At 42.3% G+C, this 23,565-nt stretch overlaps 1 long non-coding RNA gene across 1 annotated transcript; it reads right to left on the bottom strand.

Annotated features, from left to right (window-relative positions):
* Positions 1-3,686: 3,686 nt before the first annotated feature.
* On the bottom strand, positions 3,687-23,269 carry LOC137340840 (uncharacterized). Its single transcript, XR_010966877.1, has 3 exons — positions 23,102-23,269; positions 4,884-5,007; positions 3,687-4,149 (listed from the first exon to the last, which is right to left on the bottom strand). It is a non-coding gene; the product is annotated as an uncharacterized lncRNA (long non-coding RNA).
* Between the last annotated feature and the right edge of the window lie 296 nt (positions 23,270-23,565).

Raw genomic sequence — 23,565 nt, 5'->3', positions numbered from 1 at the left:
TTCAGGGAATTATGTCCTTGAATCCCTAGGTCTCTTTGTTCATCCACACCCTTCAGTGTCTTTCCATCGACCATATACTCCCATTCCTCATTTTCCTCCACATGTATCTTACACACTCATCTCTCAGCGTAAACTAGAGTTTTACACCTCTGATTTCCTTGTTATTACAATGATGCAACCACCATTCCTAATTTTTAAAAACCATTCTGTTCACACTAGAACACTGGCATACTACAGAACGAAAGGATACACATTGGTTATTTTGCCGTCAATGATAAAGTATATAATATCCTTTTTCTGTAGCACAGTACTGAGAATAATACTTTTGTGTGTACGTGATGGATTTCTGTGTGTACGTGATGGATTTCTAGATCAATATGTTGAGGAACCAACTAGAGAACAAGCGATCCTAGACTGGGTATTGTGCAATGAGAAAGGATTAATTAACAATCTTGTTGTGCGGGGTCCCTTAGGGAAGAGCGACCATAACATGATAGAATTCCTCATTAAGATGGAGAGTGAATTAGTTGAATCCGAAACTAGGGTCCTGAATCTAAATAAAGGAAATTACGAAAGTATGAGGTGCGAGTTGGCTATGATAGATTGGGGAACTTTACTAAAAGGGATGATGGCGGATAGGCAATGGCTAATATTTAAAGATTGTGTGCAGGAATTACAACAATTATTCATTCCTGTCTGGCGCAAAAATAAAACAGGAAAGGTGGCTCAACTGTGACTTACAAAAGAAATTAGGGATAGTATTAGATCCAAAGAGGAGACATATAAAATTGCCAGAAAAAGCGCCAAGCCTGAGGATTGGGAGCAGTTCAGAATTCAGCAAAGGAGGACAAAGAGATTGATTAAGAGTAAACTAGCAGGGAACATAAAAACTGACTGTAAAAGCTTCTATAAATGTGTCAAGAGAAAAAGATTAATGAAGACAAATGTATGTCCCTTACAGTCAGAAATGGGGGAAATTATGATGGGGAACAAAGAAATGGCAGAACAATTAAACACACACTTTGGTTCTGTCTTCACAAAGGAGGACACAAATAACCTGCCAGAAATGTTAGGGAACTAAGGGTCCAGTGAGAGGGAGGAACTGAAGGAAACCAGTATTAGTAAAAAAAATATTGCTAGGGAAATTAATGGGGCTAAAGGCTGACAAATCCCCAAGGCCTGATAATCTACATCCCAGAGTACTAAAGGAATTGGCCCTGGAAATAGTGGATGTATTGGTGATCATCTTTCAAGATTCTATAGACTTTGGAACAGTTCCGACAGATTGGAGGATGGCAAATGTAACACCACTATTTAAAAAAGGAGGGAGAGAAAAAACAGGGAATTACAGACCAGTTAGCCTAACATCAGTAGTGGGGAAAATGCTAGACTCGAGTCTATTATAAAGGATGTGATAACTGAACACTTGGAAGGCATTAACGGGATTGGACAAATTCAGCATGGGTTTATGAAAGGGAAATCATGCTTAACAAATTTACTGGAGTTTTTTGAGGATGTAACTAGTAGATTAGATAGGGGAGAACCAGTGGATGTGGTGTACTTGGATTTTCAGATGGCTTTTGATAAGGTCCCACACAAGAGGTTAGTGTGCAAAGTTAAAGCACATGGGATTGGGGGGAATATACTGGCCTGGATTGAGAATTGGTTGACAGACAGGAAACAGAGAGTAGGAATAAATGGGTCTTTTTCCGGGTGGCAGGCAGTGACTAGTGGGGTACCGCAGGGATCAGTGCTTGGGCCCCAGCTATTCATAATATATATCAATGATTTGGACGAGGGAACGGAATGTAACATTTCCAAGCTTGCAGACGACAAAAAGCTGGGGTGGAATGTGAGCTGTGAGGAGGATGCAAAGAGGCTCCAATGTGATTTAGACAAGTTGGGTGAGTGGGCAAGAACATGGCAGATGCAGTATAACGTGGATAAATGTGAGGTTATCCACTTTGGTTGTAAAAACAGAAAGACAGATTACTATCTTAATGGTGATAGATTGGGAAAAGGGGAGGTGCAACGAGAACTGGGTGTCCTTGTACACCAGTCGCTGAAAGTGAGCATTCAGGTTCAGCAAGCAGTTAGGAAGGCGAATGATATGTTGGCCTTCATTGCAAGAGGATTTGAGTACAGGAGCAGGGATGTCTTACTGCAGTTATACAGGGCCTTGGTGAGACCACATCTGGAGTATTGTGTGCAGTTTTGGTCTCCTTATCTGAGGAAGGATGTCCTTGCCATGGAGGGAGTGCAACAAAGGTTTACCAGACTGATTCCTGGGATGGCAGGACTGACGTATGAGGAGAGATTGGGTCGACTAGGCCAATATTCACTAGAGTTTAGAAGAATGAGGTGATCTCATCAAAACATATAAAATTCTAACAGGACTAGACAGACTAGATGCAGGGAGGATGTTCCCGATGGCTGGGGAGTCCAGAACCAGGGGTCACAGTCTCAGGATATGGGGTATGCCATTTAGAACCGAGATAAGGAGAAATTTCTTCACTCAGAGGGTGGTGAACCTGTGGAATTCTCTACCACAGAAGGCAGTGGAGGCCAAGTCATTAGATGTATTCAAGGAGATAGATATATTTCTTTAATGCTAGAGGGATCAAGGGATATGGGGAAAAAGCAGGAACAGGATACTGAGTTAGACGATCAGCCATGATCATTTTGAATGGCGAAGCAGGCCCGAAGGGCCGAATGGCCTACTCTTGCTCCTATTTTCTATGATTCCAGCTGTTAAAGACAGCATTACAGAAGTCTATAATTAACACATAAACTGAATAGAAACGAAAAAAACTGCAAATGCTTGTAATTTGAACTAAAAACAGAAAATGGTACAATAATGCAACAAGATGATTAGGATTGAGAAAGAAAGATGGATTAACATTTCAGACTGAACTCTATCTTTTCTTGTCAGACTGTGAATTGCTGACTGGCTATTTATTTATAGCAGTTTCTGGTTTTATTAGGGAAGGTTTATAGCTTTGCGTTGGGTCACTCATTTACACTTTGCCCCAAACCAATCTGGGATCGTAAATCTTTGTGATGTATCAACATCATTTGTGTTTGTGTACATGGGAGCTTAACATTTTTATTTGCTTAGCACATTACTAAATAAAGTAACTAATTAACACTAATTAGTTTGGTTGGGGGTGAGGGGCAGGGGAGGCTGAATGACAGAGCAGAGCACCAGCTTTAGATCATTAAAAGTGATACTGTGACATTCCTATTCATACAGCATCATTACCGCACAGAGTACAGTAGATAAGTCATTAATACCTCACATATGGTACATCTGTTGTTAGTCTTCTACTGGTCCAAATAGGCTATTAAAGCTGGCTGCTGTGCTGAAATGTTAATTAATCAGAGAAACTCCCATAAGAGAAGACTTCTGTCTCAGCAACTGACATGTTTAACCCTTTATGGACAGAAGGAAGTCTCCTAATTAGCACCTTATAGTTTGTTTCATAGTTAAATATGAATAGCGGGTGAGAATGAGAATAAAACATTTATCCCATCACCTCTCCCATAAATTAGTTTAACAGTGGCACAATATCTTTATTCATAATCACTGGAACATTGTTCTTTTCTATGAACTCATTCTACTGCCAGTAATTCTATGTGCAAAAATATTACAAGGTGGTTTTTTAAAAACGTTTATTGCAGTTACTCTCTGATTACAGCACACCATCATATATTAGTAGTCTACAAAATACAGTGTGCGCGGTACAGAGCTATAACGAGTGGTTTGTAGACAATCCAGAAGACAGACTGATCAATGGAGGGTGGGGGTAGTGTTAGGATTCACTGCAGAAACTTTTTTCCTATCAGTACGTTGGTGGGACAGTAACGAGGGAGAGGAGAGGATACAGCATTCCATTCATTTTGAATAGGTTCATGCAAAGCATATTTTGACTCTTTTCCCTCAAAAAACAAGTGTCAGGCCTCATATTATTATAGAGTTAAAGTTTTGTTTTTTCCTTCTCAAAAGTTCCCAGATTTTGCTGGAATGGGGCATTTGGCAGCATGCCTCGTTAGATACACTTTTTCCTTCACCGTTCAGCTCCAATTTTTTTTGACTTGCCCGTTGCTGGAAGTGGGAGCTGATAACACGAGCAACAGGACATCTGGGACCTGAGTGAAAGACAGGACCAACAGTGAGATTTAAAGATTGAGAAAGAAGCAGATGAACGACAGGGAAAGAAATAGACGGCAATTAGTGTCAAATCAGGTACAGAAAGAGAAAGAAAGAAAGAGGGAAAGAAAGGAATAAGAGAGAGAAAAAAAGAGACAGAAAGGAAAAGAAAAAAATTGAAGAATTATAAATTTAAAATGTTAAAAATCTCTAACAACAATTTACTACTTGTAGGAATGAGAGTTCACGGTTTAAATTGTTCCCTTTCTGGTCCGGAGAGGTTGAGTGGTGTTGCAGGAACATAAATCTGGTCATTAAAAAGGTACTTACATTGTTAAACTCCAGCCCTAACTTTCTGCAGCGCGTTTGATTGGCAATTAATGGGCAAAATGCAGCAATTTCACAAAACTCACCAGGAGGTTGTGGGCGAGATGCCATTTTCGTGAGGCTAACGGCAGATTGGCGCAAATCGTCCAGCAACTTGTGGAGACTTGCAATTCAATGAGGTAACTCTTCCTCGCCACGAGTTGCTGGATGATTTACACATTAATAACAGTGAGCGCATTAAACTCGCAGCAAAATCTGGGCCAGCATTTCAATCTCAGACTCTACTCATCTTCTCAGTGATGATACTCACACCGACCCGTGTTTCCTCTTATTCCTGGGAAGATCCATAATAAAGATTGAGGGATGTGGGAGGGGGTGATATGAAATCCTAGTTAAAAACACTGACCTGGGAATATGATGGAGAAACCTATTACATCATTCAATCCCGAGGACACCATCCGATTGCCATCTTCTCAATTGATCTTCTGCATTGTATTTTTATTGCAGTATAATAATGGAGCTTTCATCACCTGAAAAATCAGGAAGTTTAAAAAAATGCAACTAGTTAGGGCAAAGCTTTTCAGTGAAAATAACAAAAACACAGTAAGAAACAAAAAGCACTTCCTCGTTTGAAATTGGCTCCTTCTGCTTCCACGTTAGGGCAGAGGACAACACAAAGAATCACAAGAAGACAGAAGCTACTTTTAAACTTGAGGATGTGCCTTTTATTACCTAACTTGTTGCATTTATTTTATTGAGAAATTTAAAGTGAATGGTCACAGCGTATAGTGCAGGACACCAGCGAGATTAAAAAGATTAGGAGAGAAGTTAAGCTAAGTGGTGGGTAGGCGATGTTAAGCTTGTGTTTTAACTCTTGTAGATCAGGAGTGTCAAAGCTTTTTGTCACTTGGGTGCATATAATAGAGCCTCAAGAGCCATATGTAAAGTTTAAATCAATGTTCCCATTAATTTACATTAATCTTAACCTGTGGATGCTATCAGATCTGGGATTAATCCACTAATGAGGTAACAGCAGTAAAACAGCCTTATCTAAGGCTCCAGACCTATGAAATTCAAACAATGGCAAACAAGAAATATATGTACAAATAGAACCAAGGTGCTTGGCTTTGTGGACCAGACTGTCACAGCTGAATGGCAAATGGCCCATGGACTGTAGTTTGGAAATCCCTGCTGTAGATGTAAAAAGTAAATACGTGTAGATTAAGAAGCTTTTAAGCAGGGCGTCCCAGATACCACAGGGTTTCTATGTGCACAGGAATGTCCCAATTAAAACTCCCTGCTCCCCACTCTTGTCTCAGTCCAGACAAGTGCTTACTTGGCAGATACAAACACTTCAACTCCAAAGTAATAGCTAAGCATGATCCATAAATGTGGTTTTTAGCATAAATTAACTGAATAAGCATCAGGGTAATAGACTGCATTTCGTGTTTATCACAACTGCAATGTTTTTATTTTTTTTAAGACTTAATTTAATTCTTCAGAAGCTATTTTAAACCAGAAGAATATTTTGGTCAAGGGGATAGTCCTGGGAGCCTTACTTTAAGTTTAGAAAGCGAAAGGCAGTTATGAACGAGTGAAATGGCCTCTGCCTGTACAAAGTTAGCAATGTATAGCAGGCTAAGAGAGATGATCAATTACAATGAATGGAAGAGAGTGCCTCTCAGTGTCAGGGGGCTGCAACTCTAGATTATAACCTTTAGTTTCCCGACTTACAAATGCTTTGTAACCACAAATAAATTGGCTACACACTGAAAGGGAATAATAAACAGGGTGTTGATCTCCATGTTGGGTCCAAATGAAGTTTGCCCACTACCTCAGCCCAGCTACTCATTTCATATTTTTGGAGTTATTTTCTACTCCTTAAACTCTTTCCATGTCATTTCTTACTGAGAGAGATAACAGGTGACATGGTTCCAGCCTTCTGCCACTCTTTAGTTAGTTCAGTGCTGATCATTAACTTTTCATCCAGGACCACAATCTCAACGAACGATTTGTTCAAGAGCCACCCTTAGGAATACTGGAACATACTGCACCGCAGAGTGATAGGGCCAGGCCGCCATCCTATGATTCCCCGGTCAACTCCAGATTGCAATCATGCTGTTGTGGGCAGATGCCTTGTCGAGGACATGAACTTCCCAACGGGAATAGAAAACAGAATCTGTAGGATCAATAGTTTTATTTTAACAAGGCCCTTTTGCTTGTTATAGGGAAACTTGATGAACACTGGCTCCTTGCCTTCTTTTGCTGAAAAGTAGGAAAAGGAGAGGGCACAGCAACAACGTTCCGCACAGTCGGGATCTCACGGTCCCGATCTCACGGTCCGGATGGTTGCGAATGGCACGGCCTGACTTGGTTGTTCTTTACAATTCTTCTTCCATCCCACTAAGAAATTTGTTCTGCAGCCAGCCCAGCTCAGACCTGGTTACTGCAACACTCTCATTGTAACAAAGCATTCATCTGGCCATGAGAGTTTACTTATTGTCATTAGTAAACTGGATGGAGGAAATTCAGAGCCTTTTTAAAAAAAAACTTGCATGAGTACACAATGTTTGAAATCACAACATTTAAACATAGCTCTTCTTTCCAAAGATCGATCTGTGGAAAAATGGTCAAGAAATCTGGACTGAATTATATATTGACATATGAAAAGGGAGAGAATGTCACATCCACTAGGCAGTGTAACTTTATGCATCTCCCTCCCAATTATTAGTAATACTAACTTCTAGGGAAGACAAAAAAACCCAAACAAACTTATGGCCAATTTCAGGACAAATTCTGGGGACCTCTTTCCAAACTCCATACAGCAACCATGGAGACCTTTGGTGCCCAGGACGCTTCACTAAGCAAACTTAACTAACACAGACTCCAAATATACCTACTCACTCGTCCTAAAGCATAACCATTCTTAAGACTGCATTTAATCAACCAATAGCTTGATTCGGAGGGTGACAACTCTTAGAGAGGAAGTACTTCCACCTAACTCACTCCTTGGGGGTGATTTTAAACCCAAGATCAGGTGGGTTGGGGGTGGGTGGGAGTTGAAAATAGTTGTTTTTTGGGTCGCAACCGCAACCCGGGTTTAACGTCGGTGGGTAAAAGTACAGGCTTCCCACTGGGAATGCAAAGTCCGAAAATTTTGCGGTTGCGACCCAAAAAAACAACTATTTTCAACTCCCACCCGCCCCCAACCCACCCGTTCGTGGGGTTTAAAATCACTCCCCTTGCCTCTGTATTTTATAGGCATGCCCTCTAATAAGAACATAAGAAATAGGATCAGGATCAAGCCATATGGCCCCTCGAGCCATTCAATAAGATCATGGTTGATCTTCGACCTCAACTCCACTTTCCCGCCCTATCCCCATATCCCTCGATTCCCTTAGTGTCCAAAAATCTATCGATCTCAGCCTTGAATATACTCAACTACTGAGCATCCACAGCCCTCTGGGGTAGAGAATTCCAAAGATTCACAACCCTCTGAGTGAAGAAATCTTTCCTCATCTCAGTACTAAATGGCCGGCACCTTATCTTGAGACTATGACCCCTAGTTCTAGACTCTCCAGTCAGGCGAAACAGCCTCTTAGCATCTACCCTGTCAAGCCCTCTCAGAATTTTATACGTTTCAATGAGATCACCTCTCCTTCTTCTAAACTCCAGAGAGTATAGGCCCATTCTACTCAATCTCTCCTCATAGGGCAACCCTCTCCTTCAAGGAATTAATCTAGTGAACCTTCATTGCACTGCCTCTAAGGTGAGCATATCCTTCCTTAGGTAAGGAGACCAAAACTGTACACAGTACTCCAGGTGTGGACTCACTAGGGCCCTATAAAATTGCAGCAAGAATTCCTTACTCTTATACTCTAACCCCCTTGAAATAAAGGCTAATGTACCGTCTGCCTTCCTAATTGCTTGCTGTACCTGCATGTTAACTTTGTGATTTGTGGACAAGGACACCCAAATCCCTGTGACTACCAACATTTCTTAGTCTCTCACCTTTTAAAAAATATTCTGCTTTTCTATTCTTCCTACCAAAAGTAGATAATTTCACATTGCCCCACATTATACTCCATCAGCCACCTTCTCACCTGCTCACTGAACCTGTCTATCTTCCTTTGTAGCCTCTTTGCGTCCTCCTCTTAGCTTACTTTCCCACGTAGCTTTGTATCATCAGCAAACTTAGATACATTACTCTCAGTCCCATCATCCAAGTCATTGATATATATTATAAACAGCTGAGGCCCAAACACTGATCCTTGTGGCACCCCACTCGTTACAAACTGCCAAACCAAAAATGACCTGTTTATCCCTACTCTCTGTTTTCTGTCTGTTAACCAATCCTCAATCCATGCTAATATATTACCCCCAATCCCAAGAGCCCTAATCTTATGTAACAACCTCTTGTGTCCCCTTATCAAATGCCTTTTGAAAATCCAAATATACTACATCCACTGTCATAGAGTCATAGAGTTAGAGTCATAGAGTTAGACAGCACGGATAGAGGCCCTTTGGCCCATCGTGTCCACGCCAGCCATCAAGCCCTGTCTAATCTAATCCCATATTCCAGCATTTGGTCTGTAGCCTTGTATGCTATGGCATTTCAAGTGCTCATCCAAATGCTTCTTGAATGTTGTGAGGGTTCCTGCCTCCACAACCCTTTCAGGCAGTGAGTTCCAGACTCCAACCACCCTCTGGGTGAAAAAGTTCTTTCTCAAATCCCCTCTAAACCTCCCGCCTTTTACCTTGAATCTATGCCCCCTTGTTATAGAACCCTCAACGAAGGGAAAAAGCTCCTTAGTATCCATCCTATCTGTGCCCCTCATAATTTTGTACACCTCAATCATGTCCCCCCTCAGCCTCCTCTGCTCCAAGGAAAACAAACCCAATCTTCCCAGTCTCTCTTCATAGCTGAAGCGCTCCAGCCCTGGTAACATCCTGGTGAATCTCCTCTGCACCCTCTCCAAAGCGATCACATCCTTCCTGTAGTGTGGCGACCAGAACTGCACACAGTACTCCAGCTGTGGCCTAACCAGTGTTTTATACAGCTCCATCATAACCTCCTTGCTCTTATATTCTATGCCTCGGCTAATAAAGGCAAGTATCCCATATGCCTTCTTTACCACCTTATCTACCTGTTCCGCCGCCTTCAGGGATCTATGAACTTGCACACCAAGATCCCTCTGACCCTCTGTCTTGCCTAGGGTCCTCCCATTCATTGTGTATTCCCTTGCCTTGTTAGTCCCTCCAAAGTGCATCACCTCGCACTTTTCCGGGTTAAATTCCATTTGCCACTGTTCTGCCCATCTGACCAACCCATCTATATCGTCCTGCAGGCTGAGGCTATCCTCCTCGCTATTTACCACCCTACCAATTTTTGTATCATCAGCGAACTTACTGATCATACCTTTTACATTCATATCCAAGTCGTTAATGTAGACCACAAACAGCAAGGGACCCAGCACCGATCCCTGTGGTACCCCACTGGCCACAGGCTTCCAGTCACAAAAACAACCTTCGACCATCACCCTCTGCCTTCTGCCACTAAGCCAGTTTTGTATCCAAAGTGCCAAGGCACCCTGGATTCCATGGGCTCGTACCTTCTTGACCAGTCTCCTGTGTGGGACTTTATCGAAGGCCTTACTGAAATCCATGTATACCACATCCACTGCGTTACCCTCATCCACACGCCTAGTCACCCCCTCAAAAAATTCAATCAAATTAGTCAGACATGATCTTCCCTTGACAAAGCCATGTTGACTATCCCTGATTAATCCTTGCTTCTCCAAGTGGAGACTAATTTTGTCCTTCAGATATTTTTCCAATAATTGTCCTACCACTGATGTTAGGCTCACTGGCCTGTAGTTCCCCGTTTTTTCCCTACTCTCCTTCTTGAATAATGGTACTACATTAGCGGTTCTCCAGTCCTCTGGCACATCCCCTGTGGCCAGAGAGGTTCTGAATATATGTGTTAGAGCCCCCGCAATCCCCTCCTTTGCCTCACACAGTAGCCTGGGATACATTTCGTCCGGGCCTGGGGATTTATCCATTTTTAGGCCTGCTAAAACCGCCAATACCTCCTCCCGCTCAATGTTAATATGTTCGAGTATATCACAGTCCCCCTGCCGTATTTCTATGTCTACATCGTCCTTCTCCATAGTGAAAACAGATGCAAAAAATTCATTTAGAACCCCTCCTACATCTGCCGGCTCCACACACAGATTGCCATTTTTGTCCCTAATGGGCCCTATTTTTTCCCTAGTCATCCTCTTACCCTTAATATACTTATAAAACATCTTAGGATTTTCCTTTATTTTGCTCGCCTGTGTTATTTGGCAGGAAAAATCAGAGAGCAAGTTATTTTCTTAATGGCGAGAGACTGGAAAGTACTGCAGTACAAAGGGATCTGGGGGTCCTAGTGCAAGAAAATCAAAAAGTTGGTATGCAGGTGCAGCAGGTGATCAAGAAAGCCAACGGAATGTTGGCTTTTATTGCTAGGGGGATAGAATATAAAAACAAGGAGGTATTGCTGCAGTTATATAAGGTATTGGTGAGACCGCACCTGGAATACTGCATACAGTTTTGGTCTCCATACTTAAGAAAAGACATACTTGCTCTCGAGGCAGTACAAAGAAGGTTCACTCGGTTAATCCCGGGGATGAGGGGGCGGACATATGAGGAGAGGTTGAGTAGATTGGGACTCTACTCATTGGAGTTCAGAAGAATGAGAGGCGATCTTATTGAAACATATAAGATTGTGAAGGGTCTTGATCGGGTGGATGCAGTAAGGATGTTCCCAAAGATGGGTGAAACTAGAACTAGGGGGCATAATCTTAGAATAAGGGGCTGCTCTTTCAAAACTGAGATGAGGAGAAACTTCTTCACTCAGAGGGTGGTAGGTCTGTGGAATTTGCTGCCCCAGGAAGCTGTGGAAGCTACATCATTAGATAAATTTAAAACAGAAATAGACAGTTTCCTAGAAGTAAAGGGAATTAGGGGTTATGGGGAGCGGGCAGGAAATTGGACATGAAGCTGAGTTCGGATCGGTCAATGCCCTGTGGGTGGCGGAGAGGGCCCAGGGGCTATGTGGCCGGGTCCTGCTCCGACTTCTTGTGTTCTTTAGATTTGTGGTTGGGATCAGATCAGCCATGATCTTATTGAATGGCGGAGCAGGCTCGAGGGGCCGATTGGCCTACTCCTGCTCCAATTTCTTATGTTCTTATGTTCTTATTTCATGGCCCCTCCTTGATCTCCTAATTTCTTTTTTAGGTATCCCCCTGCACTTTTTGTACTCCTCTAGGGCTTCCTCCGTCTTTAGCCTTTTGTATCTGCCAAAAGCCCTCCTTTTTTTCCTAATCCATTCTCGTATATCCCCTGACATCCAAGGTTCCCTGGAGTTCTTGGAACCACCCTTGACCTTTACGGGAACATGTTGCCATTGTATGGTCTCAATCTCCCTTCTGAAAGACTCCCATTGCTCCGATGCGGATTTTCCTACAAGCAGCTGATCCCAGTCCATTTTGGCCAGATCCTGCCTTATCCTATTAAAATCGGCCTTCCCCCAATTTAGAACCTTTATTTCCGGCCCCTCCCTGTCCTTTTCCATGATCACCTTAAATCTCACCGAATTATGGTCACTGTCACCAAAGTGCTCACCTACTAGCACTTCTTCCACTTGGCCGGCCACATTCCCTAGAATTAGGTCCAGTACCGCCCCCTCTCTTGTAGGACTTTCTACATGCTGGCTCAAAAAGCTCTCCTGGATGCACGTTAAGAATTTTGTACCCTCTAAGCCTTTTACACTCTGAGTATCCCAGTTAATATTGGGGAAGTTGAAATCCCCCACTATTATTACCCTATTATTTGCACAATTTTCTGAGATTTGCCTACATATCTGTTCCTCTATCTCCCCCTGACTGTTTGGGGGCCTATAGTACACTCCCATCAAAGTGCTTGCCCCCTTTTTGTTTTTAAGCTCCACCCATATGGCCTCATTAGAGGAACCTGCTAATATATCATCCCTCCTTATGGCAGTAATTGATTCTTTAATTAATATTGCGACCCCCCCTCCTCTTATACCTCCCCCTCTGTCTCGCCTGAAGATTCTGTACCCCGGAATATTGAGCTGCCAGTCTTGCCCCTCCCTCAACCATGTCTCTGTGACAGCAACAATATCATACTCCCATGTGTTTATCAACACCTTCAGTTCATCCACCTTATTCGCAAGACTCCTTGCATTAAAATAGATGCCATCCAGCCTTGCCCTTACATATTTGCCCTGTCTTCCAAGCTGACTTGTTTTTTTCTCTGTATTTGGCTGCACATCACCCCCTATTGTAGCTCCACTCTGTATCCCATCCCCCTGCCAAGTTAGTTTAAACCCCCCCCAACAGTGCTAGCAAACCTCCCCGCAAGGATATTTGTCCCGCTCTGGTTCAGGTGCAACCCGTCCGACTTGTACAAGTCCCACCTTCCCCAGAAGCAGGCCCAGTGATCCAGGAAACTGAAACCCTCCCTCCTGCACCAACTCTTTAGCCACGCATTCATCTGTTCTATCCTCCTATTTCTATACTCACTAGCCCGTGGCACTGGTTCCCTCTTATCTAGTTACACCCTCAAAAAACTCTAATAGATCTGTCGAACACAATTTCCCTTTCATAAAACCATGTTGACTCTGCCTAATCATATTATGATTTTCTAAGTACTCTGTTACTACGCCCTTAATAATAGATTCTAGCATTTTCCCGACTACTGATATCGGGCTAACTGGCCTGTTGTTCCCTGTTTTCTTTATCTCTCCATGTGCATTTTGAAAGCTACAAAGGATACCTGGTAGGTTAAGAAGATATCGTTCCCCAGTGCAATGGTTTTTGTACTGGCCTTAAAACTAAAAACTGAGAATTAAGAAAGTCTAACTGTTGACAAACACCGTAGAATTGTTCAAAACAGTGATTCAAAAAATGCTTTAAATGCAAAAAAAAATGAAATAATCCCTGATATTTTAACAAGGCTGAATTTATTACTATTGTATTGATTTCAAAAAGGCTTCTACAAACTGCGTAGATAAAAAAGGAAAATTGCAATTTCAAATAATCAGGAATGATCATTTGTATGGGTGTGCAAGAATTGCATTGAAAATCTTCTCCATAATACTGTAATTAGGATTTTGTGGTACATCAGTGTACCATCTTTACACAGGTATGAAGCAATTACAACTAATTAGCAGTGGCAAAAAAAAAGATGTGCTGTTCTCCATGAGTGAGCAACTCCTGGGAACTATACATCCTAAAGATTAATGATTTTAATTTTGTTGTTTAGCGTAGCACCAATTAGTATCAATAATAGGTTCATCACAACATCCACCACCTCAAAATGTTTGCAGTGGTACACAAAGATATTCTAATTAAATAATTAAAATACAAAAATTAGATATGTTCAATTAACTTTATTACTGATTAATGGCTGGTGCTAGAAAAATAAACATTGTGCAGATGGTTATATCCTGCTGACATTAACATTCTTACAGCCTTTTCAAATTGCACCTAATTAACATTAATTATGCCTCAATGCCAGACTGAATACACTAGCAAATGGAATAAATCTGCCTACCGTGTCTCAGTAAACTTTCAAAAAAATCAGTATATATGAAGCATATATTGTTTCACTTGGTTAGACATGCTTTAAACACAAGGAACATATACAAGCTCTCGGCCTAAAGAGATCAACATCAGCTTCCCTTACAGCCAGTTTATTTTTCCCCTTTGTGGAAAAAAAAGTTAGCCTCTGCTCAGCAACTCTCCCCTACAGCAACAGCCTAAATTGGGAACTCACTGAGTGAGGAACGGTGGATGCAAGTGCAAATCGTACTCTTCCTTAGCACAGCACACCAGGGCACTGGCATTCTGTGGTAATCTCAGCAACGTGTTTCTTAAGCTGCATACTTCAAAACCAAAACATCCTCAAATGGAAATGTCCTCTTTTTTTAATCTATTATTTTGATGAATGCATTCACTAATGGGAAATATAGCTAAGCTGTAAAAAGATTGTTGGTCCAAAAGAACAGTCATTAAGGCACTCACTTCTAAAACTGATACTTCCAGCTTCAGGGCCACTGAAGTGTTATCAAGCACATGCCGATTACAACTGTGTGTGTATTAAGTAGCTTAACAGAACACAGCTGGAAGTAACTGTAACAAGGGCATCTGTCACGTGGAATTGACCTGGTTATTTGTGAGAGTGCAGAAAAGCCTGGATAATTTGTCCTGGGTAATTTTAGCAAAAGACAAGCTCAGAGCCTTCTTGTGGCTGAACACATGCTCTAACAACACTGATTGTGGACTTTGATGGCAACTCTGCATTTGCACTTCTCCATACAAATAGCAATAATTCCAGGTGACACAATTGTCTGGGGGAGTTAGACAGAAAGACATGTCAAAATCTGGTACTGGTATTCTGCAAGGACCTCTTGGACTCACACAGCATGTTGAGATGCAGTTACAGCACCTCTTGTATTTCTACCATAAACAGACCTTTTGTCAGTCCTCAACCCAGACTGCTAGAGATGGAGGTGCCTTTCCACCTGGACAACGAACCAACAAGATGCATCTTTTAAAATGGGTCATATAAAAAAATGTTTACCATAGTTGATTGTTTTTAATATGTGTTTGTGTCAAATTTATTTAGCTTCTTAGGAAGAAAAAATGATCAACTTTGCACCCTGTCTGACTTTGCAAAAGGCAGCAGCCCTAACCTCAGCAAACATGTAGGGAGTGATTTTAACTCCCAAGAATGGGTGAGTTGGGGGCAGGTGGGAGTTGAAAACAGTTGGTTTTTTTGGGTCACAACTGCAAAATTTTCAGACTTTGCATTCCCAGTGGGAAGCCTGCACTTTTCCACACCGACGTTAAACCCGGAAATAAAGCCGGGTTGCGGTCGCGACCCAAAAAACAACTATTTTCAACTCCCACCCATCCTCAACCCACCTGTTCTTGGGGGTTAAAATCACCCCCGTAGACTCTAAAGTAGCACTAGTGTTGAGAAATCTGTGGCTTTTGCACCAACTTTCCCAGATGAAGGAGGCTATGTGAAGGCAAGAACACTTAAATGGGAATAATTGGAGGCCGGACTTGACAAAAGTATTTAAAGTATCAATTTTCTAGTAGAAAACCCTGTTTCATTCACTTTATTGCACTGCCACCAGCAGCAATTTCACAAGGTGAGTGCAACGTAAACTGATCAACAACTGATTAATAATCTCAGTTGTAAATTTCCTTAAGTCTTACTTGGCCTGCTAGGGATATAGAAATTCCAGGAGTGAAGACTCACCATTTCTTACTATAGATATACATGTCTGCCAGTTATGAAGCAGGGACATCTGTGGAATGGTCCATTCTATTCTCTGCCTGAAGGAAGCAGCTTGGAGGAAATTAACCCAAACCTGAGATGACATAAGGATCTTTCCTATTTTGTATTCTCCACTTCTGTTCAATTTTCCATGTAGCCTAACCTTATGAATATTAAACTACCTTATTGTCCATCAATAAAGCACCTATTAATTTACAATTAAAATAACATTCTGTAAATTTCTAATGCTGAATATTAAGAGAATAAATGCTGGGAAATATCCAGGCCCCACAGAATCTCAGAACATCCAGCACATAAGGAGGAATTCGGCCCATTGTGCTTGTGCCAGCTCTTCAACTGGAGTAATCTACTCTAATCCCATTTCCCTGCCTTTTTACCCAAATCATTTTATATTCCTTCTTTTCAAATACTTATCCAATTCCCTTTATCGTCTCTGCTTTGTGATAAAACATTCCTAGTTCTAATAACCCTGTGTGAAAAAAAACATTCTTATAACTCACTCCCTTCTGGTGATAATCTTCCACCAATTCCCAAACTGTGAAAACAATCGTTCACTATTCATCATCTCAAAACCTTTCAGAATTTTATAAATGTCTATTAAATCCCCTCTTAATCTTCTCTGTTCCATTAGAAAAAAGCCCCACTTCTTCTAACCTGTAGAACACCTGGAACATTGCTAGATTATTGTATTCAATGATTGAGCTGCAAATATGCTAGATTAAGTTTTGCTACCAGTAACCCTCGATAGGGTCAACGCATGTGATACGATGTAACTGACTAGAAACTTAAGGCCTTGGGCTTTTATGCTCACCAGTGATGAGTAGTCAAAACTGTTGTTAATGTCACATGTTATTTTTTTTTACAATATCCAGCAGCTGAAACTAAAGAAAATATCTTCATTACTTGGTACAATCCCCTGTCCCCCTTCCCAAACTGTCTCCCCATCACTCCTAAAGGCCTAACACCTTCTGGTCTGTTTGGTTCAGTACCACACCTGGCAGTGAATTCACCCGTTAAACCATTAGGAGAGCACCTCAAACTTCTTACAAAAAATACATCTTCATACAAGCTTAGTTTGAGATAATTGGCAAAAGAACCATGGGGCGGGGTGGGTGGGGAGATGAGGAGTTTTTTTTTAAAAAATGCAGCGAGTTGTTATGATCTGGAATGCACCGCCTTAAAGGGTGGTAGAAGCAGATTCAATAATAACTTAGGGATGGGCAATAATTGCTGGTCTTGCCAGCGATGCCCACATCCCATGAACGAATAAAAAAAACTTTCAAAAGGGAATTGGCCTCCTCCTGTGCTGTTTGGTTCTATGGCATCTTAATAATTCTAATGCCTTGCAGCTTTTTCTTTCAGATAGTCATAAACAATAAATGATTTACATAGTATCTTTCATTTCAAAACATCCCAAAGTATTTTACACGTGAATTACTTTTATTTTTAAAAGGAAATTACAGAGGCAAAATTTTTACAAATGACTGAAATTAGTACATTGAAAATGAAGAAATAGTAGTGTTTCCAAAGATTTTACAGCAACACTGAAAAGTAATATCAGTAAAATGAAGGTATCTGAAACATTACTGGGATCTTTGCTTTGGCTATACATATATTTGCTCATCACCTTTGCCATTTTGAAGATATTAGAGTGTTTCTTCCTTATTTTTAAAATTCTAACAGTATTGTTTTGTTTAGTTGTATTTCAGGTATGTACATTTACCCATTTGGGAACAGGGCCGATTGCTATGGCCTCTCTGGTCGCCTCTTCAATTACCAGATACATGTAATTAGCTTCCAGGATGGAAATAACTTTTACCTTCAATGACTAGTTAATGAGCAGATGTGGCACCAATGAGCTGGAAACAGAAGAACATTTGCATTGCATGGGGGAATTTCTGGCTTGCAACGGAAATTCGGCAGGACTTTCTGAATACGCTCCTTTAAGCTAAGAAGTAGAGGTCAGTGCACTTTTTCATGAAGGGCATCACTGAGTCACTAGAATATCTAGGGCATCAAAGGTCAATACTAAATGCATTACTTTATCCACGGCTGCAGCTCACTGGTGACCCAGCAGTTAATCAGTTTTACATTGCTGCAAGTAGCTACAAAAACCAGTTCAGTTAATAAGATATTTATAATGGTTTGTGTACAAACCAAGAAAAAGACCATGCCTATCATAAAAAATGTCAAATGGGGCTCATTGTCTGAAAAGGGAAAACCAGTTGTGATGTTTGGGTAAAAATCAGGTAATCCATCCTTAAATTAAGTTGTTAAAATCAAATTAATGAATGCATCGGTGCATTCGACAATGGGCCCCAGTATAGCCATCGACAACAGATGTAATGAGAGAAAGGAACTTATATGGTTCAGTTTAAATCTGCTTAAACATTGTAAATTGATCAGATTTAAGTATGGTGTTTAGTCAGCGAGATAACATAAATCCACTGACTTTGAACCGTGCAGGAGATTAAAAACTGGAGAAAGTGGAAATACAAATTAATAAGAATAAAACCGGACGGACCACCCGGCATCGGACCACTAGGCACCGGACACGACAAAGGCAAACCAAGCCCAGTCGACCCTACAAAGTCCTCCTCACGAACATCTGGGGACTTGTGCCAAAATTGGGAGAGCTGTCCCACAGACTAGTCAAGCAACAGCCTGACATAGCCATACTCACAGAATCATACCTTTCAGCCAACGTCCCAGACTCTTCCATCACCATCCCTGGGTATGTCCTGTCCCACCGGCAGGACAGACCGACCAGAGGTGGCGGTACAGTGATATACAGTCAGGAGGGAGTGGCCCTGGGAGTCCTCAACATTGACTCCGGACCCCATGAAATCTCATGGCATCAGGTCAAACATGGGCAAGGAAACCTCCTGCTGATTACCACCTACCGTCCTCCCTCAGTTGATGAATCAGTCCTCCTCCATGTTGAGCACCACTTGGAGGGAGCACTGAGGGCACAGAATGTACTCTGGATGGGGGACTTCAATGTCCATCACCAAGAGTGGCTCGGTAGCACCACTACTGACCGAGCTGGCTGAGTCCTGAAGGACATAGCTGCCAGACTGGGCCTGCGGCAAGTGGTGAGTGAACGAACACGAGGGAAAAACCTACTTGACCTCGTCCTCACCAATCTACCTGTCGCAGATGCATCTGTCCATGACAGTATTGGTAGGAGTGACCACCGAACAGTCCTCGTGGAGATGAAGTTCCGTCTTCGCACTGAGGACACCATCCAACGTGTTGTGTGGCACTATCACCGTGCTAAATGGGATAGATTCAGAACAGATCTAGCAGCTCAAAACTGGGCATCCATGAGGCACTGTAGGCCATCAGCAGCAGCAGAATTGTATTCCAGCACAATCTGTAACCTCATGGCCCGGCATATTCCTCACTCTACCATTACCAACAAGCCAGGGGATCAACCCTGGTTTAATGAGGAGTGTAGAAGAGCATGCCAGGAGCAGCACCAGGCGTACCTAAAAATGAGGTGCCAACCTGGTGAAGCTACAACTCAGGACTACATGCATGCTAAACAGCTGAAGCAACATGCAATAGACAGAGCTAAGCGATTCCACAACCAACGGATCAGATCAAAGCTCTGCAGTTCTGCCACATCCAGTCGTGAATGGTGGTGGACAATTAAACAACTAACGGGAGGAGGAGGCTCTGCAAACATCCCCATCCTCAATGATGGCAGAGTCCAGCACATGAGTGCAAAAGACAAGGCTGAAGCATTTGCAACCATCTTCAGCCAGAAGTGCCGAGTGGATGATCCATCTCGGCCTCCTCCCGATATCCCCACCATCACAGATGCCAGTCTTCAGCCAATTTGATTCACTCCACGTGATATCAAGAAACGGCTGAGTGCACTAGATACTGCAAAGGTTATGGGCCCCGACAACATCCCGGCTGTCGTGCTGAAGACTTGTGCTCCAGAACTAGCCGCGCTTCTAGCCAAACTATTCCAGTACAGCTACAACACTGGCATCTACCCAACAATGTGGAAAATTGCCCAGGTATGTCCTGTCCACAAAAAGCAGGACAAATCCAATCCAGCCAATTACCGCCCCATCAGCCTACTCTCAATCATTAGCAAAGTGATGGAAGATGTCGTTGACAGCGCTATCAAGCGGCACTTACTCACCAATAACCTGCTCACCGATGCTCAGTTTGGGTTCCGCCAGGATCACTCAGCTCCTGACCTCATTGCAGCCTTGGTCCAAACATGGACAATAGAGCTGAATTCCTGAGGTGAGGTGAGAGTGACTGCCCTTGACATCAAGGCAGCATTTGACCGAGTGTGGCACCAAGGAACCCTGGTAAAATTGAAGTCAATGGGAATCAGGGGGAAAGCTCTCCAGTGGCTGGAGTCATACCTAGCACAAAGGAAGATGGCAGTGGTTGTTGGAGGCCAATCATCTCAGCCCCAGAACATTGCTGCAGGAGTTCCTCAGGGCAGTGTCCTAGGCCCAACCATCTTCAGCTGCTTCATCAATGACCTTCCCTCCATCATAAAGTCAGAAATGGGGATGTTCGCTGATGATTGCACAGTGTTCAGTTCCATTCGCAACCCCTCAGATAATGAAGCAGTCCGAGCCCGCATGCAGCAAGACCTGGACAACATCCAGGCTTGGGCTGATAAGTGGCAAGTAACATTCGCACCAGACAAGTGCCAGGCAATGACCATCTCCAACAAGAGAGAGTCTAACCACCTCCCCTTGACATTCAACGGCATTACCATCGCCAAATCCCCCACCATCAACATCCTGGGGGTCACTATTGACCAGAAACTTAACTGGACCAGCCACAAAAATACTGTGGCTACAAGAGCAGGTCAAAGGCTGGGTATTCTGTGCCGAGTGACTCACCTCCTGACTCCCCAAAGCCTTTCCACCATCTACAAGGCACAAGTCAGGAGTGTGATGGAATACTCTCCACTTGCCTGGATGAGTGCAGCTCCAAGAAGCTCGACATCATCCAGGACAAAGCAGCCCGCTTGATTGGCACCCCATCCACCACCGGCGCACTGTGGCTGCAGTGTGTGCCATCCACAGGATGCACTACAGCAACTCGCCAAGGCTTCTTCGACAGCACCTCCCAAACCCGCGACCTCTACCATCTAGAAGGACAAGAGCAGCAGTCACATGGGAACAACACCACCTGCACGTTCCCCTCCAAGTCACACACCATCCCAACTTGGAAATATATCGCCATTCCTTCATTGTCGCTGGGTCAAAATCCTGAAATTCCCTTCCTAACAGTACTGTGGGAGAACCTTCACCACACGGACTGCAGCGGTTCAAGGCGGCTCACCACCACCTTCTCAAGGGCAATTAGGGATAGGCCATAAATGCTGGCCTCGCCAGCGATGCCCACATCCCATGAACAAATAAAATAAAATGTACTCTATATTAAAATTTTTTGATATAGTGCCAGAGAAATCACAGTGTGCTGGCACCTCAAACTATGTCGGCCCCGTGATAATCTATTTTTTTCTGCTCATACTAAGCGTAACCATAAGGTAATCACAAGAAATCAACAGTGTAATTCAACTTTCTTTTTAAAACGTTTCCAGTAAATCCAAGAATTAATGGGATGTATCAATATATTGACACTTTCTTAGGGCCATCTATGGTTGTCTCCTTTTTCACAACACTACTCCACAGGTGTATTCACATTCCAATTGTAACATTGGCAGGATGCAGTTTTAATGCAACAACAGCCTGAATCCATAGTTTAGCCCAAACCGAGCCCAGAGAAAAGACCAATAAGCATGCTTGGAGGAGATCATCTCAATTCATCCAGTCAGTTCAGTCACTGACGCCCAATGTACACATTGGTGTGAGGCCAAAACTCGCTTTGTAGCAACACTAATCTTGTAGTGAGTGCACTATAAGAAAGTGCAGTTAATATATACTTTCTGTATTTGATCATTTCCCTCCTGGGGACAATATCTCGTGCTAATATACCTTTCCACTGATGCCGACAGCTCACCCGTGGGGATTCTTCACACATGAGCCTAAACAGTGAATGTCAATGGGCTACTCGAGCTATTGAGCACAGGGGATTAGATCCCACCTGATGTCCACACATGCACTCTTTCCAGCAGAGGTCACTGGTTCGCAAGTAAGAGGAGGAACTGTGGCTGATTTTTTTTCCCCCTTCCCTAATCCAGAAGCCAGAGGTAAAAGGACAGTTTGTTAATACAATGCATCAAGCGGGGCCTAGTCATCATATGGAAAAGTTATAAAGCTCTTTAAGTCTCTCCGTATAAGTCAAACATCTTTAAACTTTGCATCACCTTAGTTGTCATTCTCATTATCCTTTCCACTGCTTTTATGTTTGTTTTCATAACTACACTGAACAAAGCTGGACACAATGTTCTACATGTGGTCTCACTTGTACTTAGTTGAACATTATGGATGATATTCACACACAAAGATTCTACTTATATCCACTATTTGTCTTGGCAATTGCTGGAACCAAATGAGGCTACATTCTCAGCATTTTGTCAAAAATCACAGCAATCTTCTTTTCCCTGATCATTTCTATACATGTGCTTCAACTGGTCATCAAATTTGCTATTTTAGCAGCATGGGGCTGTCATTCACCTGCCCAATGGTTAAGTCTCTGTAGATCCCTTTCTCTTACTCAGAACATCCTGCTTTCCCACACAATTATCCACAAAATCTAAACACTATAAATATAATACTCTCATCAGGATCATTTATAAACAGTATCAACAGCTGGGTCCCAGGGCTGATCCCTGGAGTACTTCACTGGTCACAGCAGCCCAATTAGAACTATTACTATTGATAACTACCCTCTGTTTCCTATTATCTAACCAATTGGTTACCCAATTTTCAACTTCCTCCTTTTGGCCGTAAGTCTCCTGTGAAAGGATTAGCAAATATTTTCTGAATGTCAAGCAATAATAAGTCACCATTTCAATTCTTCATTTGTTAGACATTACCTTTCCTTCATAAATACACCCTGGCTGAATGCATTCCTTTCATTGTAATAGATGCTCTTGAATTGTTACTGTTATGATTGACTCCAATATATCTCCCAATGCAGGTGTCAAGCTAACAGACCTATAATTCCTATAATTGTATTTGTGACCTTTTCAAAAAAAAAACATTAATTATTTTTTTCAATTTATCGCTACCAACCCATAATGAATGGTGAAAAATTTCACCCAGTACCTCCTATTACCCTCATTTCTATAAGTACCTTTGAATACATTCCATCTGGTCCTATTTTCTTGTGAATACACAATTCAAGCTGTCTGAGGGAAGGGAAGTCATTGCAGAATAGTTGACCTTTTTTCACTCAGCTCCAGCATCAACAAATGCCAGATGAAGTACTGCACACCCTAGACACAAGGTAAATCTTCCCCAAATTATCCTGACAAAGTGCCTCAGGAGAGCAACCCTACTGCATCAGCAAGGTAGTCCCATTTCCCAAAGCAGCTATCGTTAAAAGCACTTGACTGAGATTGAAACTAATTTTATGAACCTGCACTCACTTACAACTGCACCAACACCTGCCCAAACGATTTACCTTAGGACACGCACACACTATCATTCCATCAGTTTGGGTTAAATCTAAACCCAAGACTCAGAGGTGAAAACTATTGTTCTAATCCTCAATCTACCGGCAATTTTTTAAAATTACAATTTGATTGTCCATGAATT

The sequence above is a fragment of the Heptranchias perlo genome, chromosome 22 (assembly GCF_035084215.1).
Source record: "Heptranchias perlo isolate sHepPer1 chromosome 22, sHepPer1.hap1, whole genome shotgun sequence".
NCBI classification, from domain to species: domain Eukaryota; kingdom Metazoa; phylum Chordata; class Chondrichthyes; order Hexanchiformes; family Hexanchidae; genus Heptranchias; species Heptranchias perlo.
This window is presented reverse-complemented; position numbering and strand designations above follow the sequence as displayed.